Source organism: Symphodus melops (genome assembly GCF_947650265.1).
Source record: "Symphodus melops genome assembly, chromosome: 14".
NCBI classification, from domain to species: domain Eukaryota; kingdom Metazoa; phylum Chordata; class Actinopteri; order Labriformes; family Labridae; genus Symphodus; species Symphodus melops.
The window spans coordinates 12,452,959-12,459,514 of record NC_136704.1 but is presented as its reverse complement, the minus strand read 5'-3'; the positions used below and the strand labels follow the sequence as shown (position 1 = coordinate 12,459,514).

The 6,556-nt window shown below is 42.1% G+C and overlaps 1 protein-coding gene across 4 annotated transcripts in view; it reads right to left on the bottom strand.

Moving 5' to 3' along the window:
* Positions 1-6,556, bottom strand: part of zfhx4 (zinc finger homeobox 4) — a 91,952-nt gene that overhangs the window by 30,986 nt on the left and 54,410 nt on the right. The gene's annotated exons all lie outside the window — the stretch shown is intronic.

The following is a 6,556-nucleotide window of genomic DNA, read 5'->3' as shown; positions in this document are numbered from 1 at the left end:
ATGAACTTGTCATTCATTTGCTTCTTTCTTTCCTTCTAGCCGTCATCAAAGATGGCAAAGGGAGAAGGCATCTCTTGAGGAGCGTCAAGATGACTAAAGCAGCGGGCATATTTGTCTAATTTGCACAAAGACATCCACATCAAAGCACAAATCAAGAGCCAGGCTCATTCAATGGATTTATATCAGTCTTTCCATTTCTTGTCCTTTTTTTTTCTTTCTTCCAGCATCCTTTTTTCTCCATCTCTCTGTCACATTCGTCTTTCCCTCTCCATTTTTCAGAGTGTTATTAGAACATGATAAAAGCGAAAGGGATGTCATGACACGGGACCCCCTGTTAGCATTAGGAGGTAGGAGAGACAACGAATGAGAGGGAGGAAAAAAAAAAAAAAAAAAGGGAGAGAAAAGATGAAAGAGATTTGTCTGGAAATTATTGCTCACAAGGCATTGATTCTCTGCTTTAATCTCACACAGTGCGCTCAAATTTCCTATTAGGGAGATGAAGAAAAGGAGAAAGAGGGAGATGGGTCTTATTCACATAGGTGTGGAGGTGAAACTTGGCATACTGCTCCATGTTTCTTTGGGCACACAAAACATACTATTTCCTTTTTATGTAAAGAAAAACGAGGTCTAGAATCCTATTTTTCACATGTGTTTTCTTGCTTTCAGGCCATTAGTCTGCTGTAGGTAAACATGGTTCAGGTTCAGGTACAGCTATTGCTACTGAACCGCTGCAGGGTCACATAGACACACGAGTACACGGCAAGCCACTGACAGCTGCTATAGCTGAAAAGCTTCCCCCGGTTAGCGACGATTAGCCTTGGCTATAGGTAATCAATAGCTGCTATCAATTCCATACCTCCAACTGATGGATGAGGTAAAGAAAACAGAAGACAGTGAAGAAGATGGGAGCAACACAAGGAACAAGTTTGTTGCTTCAACAAGGATTGGCACAAATTCTACCTGACAAAACAATGTCTTAAAGTAACGTTTCTTCTTTGTGTGGGTGTGTGTGCATATAGGCCGTTTTAAATGTCCATCTGTGAATTGAATCATTGCAGCCTGAGATTAGTGGCTGCTTGCACCCAGCGAGCGTATTGCCTGGTTACCGCTGCTCCGGCTCCAAACAGCCCCTCTCCCATCAGTGGATTGTTTGTCTTAATGCTGTGTGACATGGCCCATTGTTTTGTCCATCTGTGGTTAAGAGTCAATGGACAGAGGGTGTATGAAGGGGATCGAGGACTGAGAAAAGAATGGAGGTAAGGGAGAAGAAATAAAGAAAGCCGGAGTGAAAAGGAAGGGAAGGAGGGGAAGTAGGGGAGGGGGATGCAGAAAAAAAATGAAAGCAACAAGATGCATAGAAGAGCTGAAAGGTGCAAAAAAAAAGAAAGAGAGTTGGGGAACACATGCAATAACCCTGTGATTTCAACATGATCCTCGGACTTCCTTTCCAGGACCTTACAGAGGCGTCAACTGCCATATGGATGGGGCCCTTAAGCTTTTTGATATCGCCAACGTGAAAGGCACCCCAGCCTTGTGACGCCAGTCCCCCCTTCAAAGGGTTAAGTCATATTTAGTATGCGTCCTCATAGCCCTAAGGCTTTGTATTGTAAATAAGACTAATGTGGCATTGGTCAGGTATGCTAATTCAGATAATCAGCGCAATTTCTGCAAATTATAACTGTCAGTGTGGTGGGCACAAGAACCTTGGCGGAAAACATGAGGGAACAATTTAGCCCGGGTAATACCCCTCCACCAAAGAGCTGCTCAACTCAAAGAAAAACAATCGGCCTGAGCCCATACCGCCCTGACACACTATTTCAAAAATAGTTTATGGTGAACGAGGCTCTTTTTTTTTTTTTTTTTCAGACACAAGTCAGCATGCTGCCCCTTTTTTTCCCCTATGTGCACACACAGACCGCAAAGTAATTATAATTCGCTTGGATGGAATTATTCAAAAAATGACCACATCTTTTACTCCCTCTGCCATAGAGAATATGGTTTTGGGAAATTTGGGGGTAAATTGCTACTTGCTGAAAATATAATAATATACATATATGACGGTGTCTTATTTTGATTTGACAAATGATTTAAAATGCAGCGTATTGTCTCCAACTAATTGTACAGCAATAAAAAGCATCATACTTCACTTAAATCCTCTAGAGTGAAATCACATCACTCCCATCAGAATCGTACTCGGCAGGAACGGCATTTCACTCATTTTGGGCACATAAAATAACATTCCACGTTTTTATTATGCGAAGAATGGATCCCGTCTGTGAAATCTGTGGACTCGACTCTATCTTTTATGTAAGTACGTTTCTCTCACAATAAATAGAAAAGAAAAGGTCAAATATTATCAGTTACCTGTTGGTCATAAGCTTTCTGTAAGAAAATCAATATACAACGTAATTTGCTGCCATTACCTATTAAGCATCTTATCTAATAGCAAATATTTCATGGATAACTGCAGCAGAAAGATGAAGAATTTGTCATAAGTATGGTTAAATTAAAGCACTTTGTGAGTTTGTACCATCTACTGCATCCTGACTTGAAAAATAAAATGGCCACCGCTGCGCTGACTTCAGCGGTTAGCTAGATCTGGGTGTGTGTTGCATCCTTTCTCTCACTCCTCCGACCATCCATGACTGTTTATGTAATGGCCACAAATTACTGAGACAAACCCTGGAAATAGACTTGTGTCTGAGGAGAGACCTTATTTAGAAAAAAAAAAGGAGAAGAAGAGAACCACTGGAATGGTAAAACCAGCCCCACCACCCAGAGGAAAAAAAAAAAGTAGAACATGAAGGAGTGAAAGTGAAGGAGGAGGGACAACCTAATATGTCTTAAGATGACTTGGTGTCATTGCATCGAAATACTGTTTTTGGGAGAAAGCAAAGTTGTTTCCCACGATGAAAATTGAATGAAAGTTTTTGGTGCTTTGACTCAGACCGTTTGGGTTGGGTAAATTTGGAGAAAAGGAAATGTCAGCGCAAATGGAAACAATCAACATGGCACATTTGCTCTCTAACCGTATGCCATCACTTCTTGCAGGCAGCACACAAGTCTTTATCCACTTTCTACACACGAGTACATGTAGTGAGAATAAATGTCCATTAGGTTTGGTTTTTTGCCTACAGCTGCTATGTTAACGGTTAGCACAGCTACGCTAATTTGACCAGAAACCGAAAATGTCCCAGAGCCTTATCACTCCGGGAAAACAAAAGGCTCTGGATACACTCACATGCACACACAAACGTACACACGCGCGCAAGATAAAAGTGTTGTTGGTCTCTCTTAGTCCGAATAGGTCTTTTGTTTAAAAGGGGGACTCAGACAAAGAGGGTCCTCTCCCTTCTCTCTTTAATGCATGTCGGGTGGTGGTGGTAGGGTTGGCGGGGCGGGGCGGGGGGGGATAGAGGGATGGAGACGTGTGGGTGGTGGGGTGGTGGAGGGATGGATGACAGGCTGGGCTCTCAGAAATAATTACCTCCATAAGATCCCATCTCCCTTTTCTTTCTGTGAGGGACAGAGGGAATGGGGGGGGGGGGGGGGGGGGGGGGGGGAGAGAATAACAGAAAGTATAGTATGCAGAAAGACCCTTGTGTTTCTGCTTGGTCTGCCTTATGAGGAGCTTTACACATGATGGAGCACAAGGCTAATGGGCGAGGGTGCATACATCGGAAAACACACACACGTACACAAACCTCGCCTCAGTGTTCTGTACGTCTAAACAAATGGTCAGATGGTTGAGACAGAGGCGGCGACAGAGAAAGATTAATCACTTTACCGACTAAACTTCAGAGACTGTTAATGTCTCCCAAAATCCGCCTAAACAAATTGGTCAAAATAAGACATTGATCACGTAATACCCATGACTCGTAATCTGTCATATTTTGCTTTTTCTCCTTTGATTTCACTAAACAGCTCCATTCAGGCTGTAATTTCATTATGAAGTGGAGAAGGGCACAAAAAAAAAAAAAATCTAATTTCTCTAACAACTTTTGGACGACCCTCAAAGCAAAATGGCCTCCGAGTCCTCCATGTTGAGAGGCAATTCATTTATGCACGCTCTTCTGATGCAAACTGGCATTTTTTATAAACTCAATTTTCTTTAACACTTCTAATTGTACACAGAGAGGGACGATTTATCTCTGTAATGAGGGCACAGAGGGCTTTTTGTCTGTAAAGGACACAGGGGGAAACAAAAAAACTGTAAAAAGTTTGGGCTGTACAGTCAGTGAGAGTTTTAACGTCTCTCTTAACAAATTGTGTTGATCCAGTGTAAAGGATGAGGCGACTGGGTCTACGTTTGGGGGAATTGAAACCTCAACAGGATAACAAAGAGTGAAAGGTTCTCAAATAAACATACTCTAGCAAACACGTGTGTTGACATGCACACAATGCAGTCCAGCAGTAGTGTTGCTTGTACACTCCTGTCTTTGTTGGAAACACCTCGACCCTTGCAGTGCGTCACTGCAGTACTGTATCCTTAATTAGGCCATAAAATCAGGATCAAAATTGTTTAATGAAAGCCATTCACATGTACATAAAGTCCAGAGCATTAGAACTCTTATTCCCAAATGGGCCTATAATTATCTGGCTCAGTGCCATGTCCCAGGCTTTAAGAGAAAGATACCGGTCAGCACTTAAATTAATCTTTTTCATACCAGTCTCTAATGAACAGAAAGTGCTCGAGTCAGTAGTTGTAGCCCCAGAAAACTAGCAGCACACATACACATGCACGTACACACAAATAAAGGGGGCCCTTAAACTGAACACTGGCTGCAAATGTTGCCTACTATGGAGCCTTTTCCATCAGTGAAAACATTCACATCATCTATCACTATGGGAGCCTAAAGCAGCTTTAATATAGTTTTTTGGGTTTTTTTTTTTCTCCGTATAACAAAAGCTACTCTGGTGTGTAATATATATCCTCACGTGTTGTAGTGTAATCTAAACACTAAGTCGTTTTAAACACTCAGCTTGAAAACGACTAAAATATAATAAAAGTATTTAAAACATGTTCTACTGGACAGATGAAGATGAAAAGTGGTCTCTCCTTTAATCAAATTAACTTTCAGTGTTTATCCCTGGTTAAAACACTTACACCCTCCTTTCCTTAAACCTGCTAAACTTGTACAGTCTTCAAGGAAATTCCTTTGAAACCCTAACCATGTACCTTGTGAAAGAAAACTGTTGTTCACGAAAAATTATATAGACTGGGCAAAAGGAGGGCATCCAAAAAAAGAGGCTTAGCATTTGGTCGCCGCCAGCGTCCGCTTAAGTTTCGCACTAGCTTCCTCATGGAAATTCACCATGTTGCATCAAAGCCGGGGTAAAAAAAGAAAACGAGAGCCCGAGCAACAAATATGGTGTGTTTTAAGAGTGGAACATTTGAAATAGGTGCAGCGGGCGGTTATTGCTTTTGACAGGTTTAAAAGCTGCTTGGCCTGCTGGTTTAAGATTTAAAAATCTGAGAATAAAAAAAGGAAAAAAAAAAGGCTTGAAGTTGTTCTGATTGAAAATGGATAGGAGCAGGAGAAAGTGGGAGATGGGGTAAGCAGGACAAAAAAGGAGAGAGATAAAGAAAAAGAGAACAGGAGAAAATAGAAAAAGCAGAGAGAGAGGGGGGGGGGGGGCTGTGTTAAAATGTAAGGTAATGATTTATGTAAGCAAGCTTTTCTGCTGCACCCCTGAATCTCACCGAAACTTTGATCCATGTGTAATTAAAACCAAACGTCCACCAGCAACAGTCTCCATTTCAGGACTGGGAGCTCTTCTCTGGTTCATGTGTGTGTGAGAGAGAGAGAGGTTGTATGTGTGTGTGTGTGTGTGTGTGTGTGTGTGTGTGTGTGTGTGTTGGGATTCACATATGTTTCTAAGCGCTGGGCCCCCATCTGTTTTGGGAGTACATGTACAGTATAAACAGGACACTGGGGAGTGCAGATTCATGCTGAAAAACACACATATACACACTGACACACACACACACACAGATGGATGTATGGGCTAATGCTATGCTGGAATGCTATTCAAAATGTGTTATCCCCCCCCCACAATCCACCCCACCCGATCCCACCCGCTCCTTCAGGTCAAGCAAAGCAAAAACAAGTTAAGCGCTCATTTTCTCCCGGCAGCATTAACATAGGGATGACTAAATAATGGACCCTGACTCTTGGTCTTCTGGTTTAAATTACAGAGGAGCCCCCTCCCCTTACACCCTGCAACCCCCTCACCAACCATCCAACCCCCTACTCAAAGAAAAACGATTAATCTTTTTTTTTTTTTGTCTCTCTGAATGTTTTACAGTTCTGTTACACTTATTAGCTGCTGGCAGGACGGAGAGTCTTAAATGAAAGCCAAATTGCTTTGGTCATGAGAAAGGAAATGAAAGCTCACTCCAGGGAGAGACTGTGTAGCCGTAGCATACGTGTGTGCGTGTGTTTAAGCTTGTGTATGTGCGAGTAATGTATGTGTATATGGCTGTCGTATGTGTGCACAGGCCTTTTCACTACAAGATACTCCCAAGGTGAAATTTTATAAACTGACAGCCTGC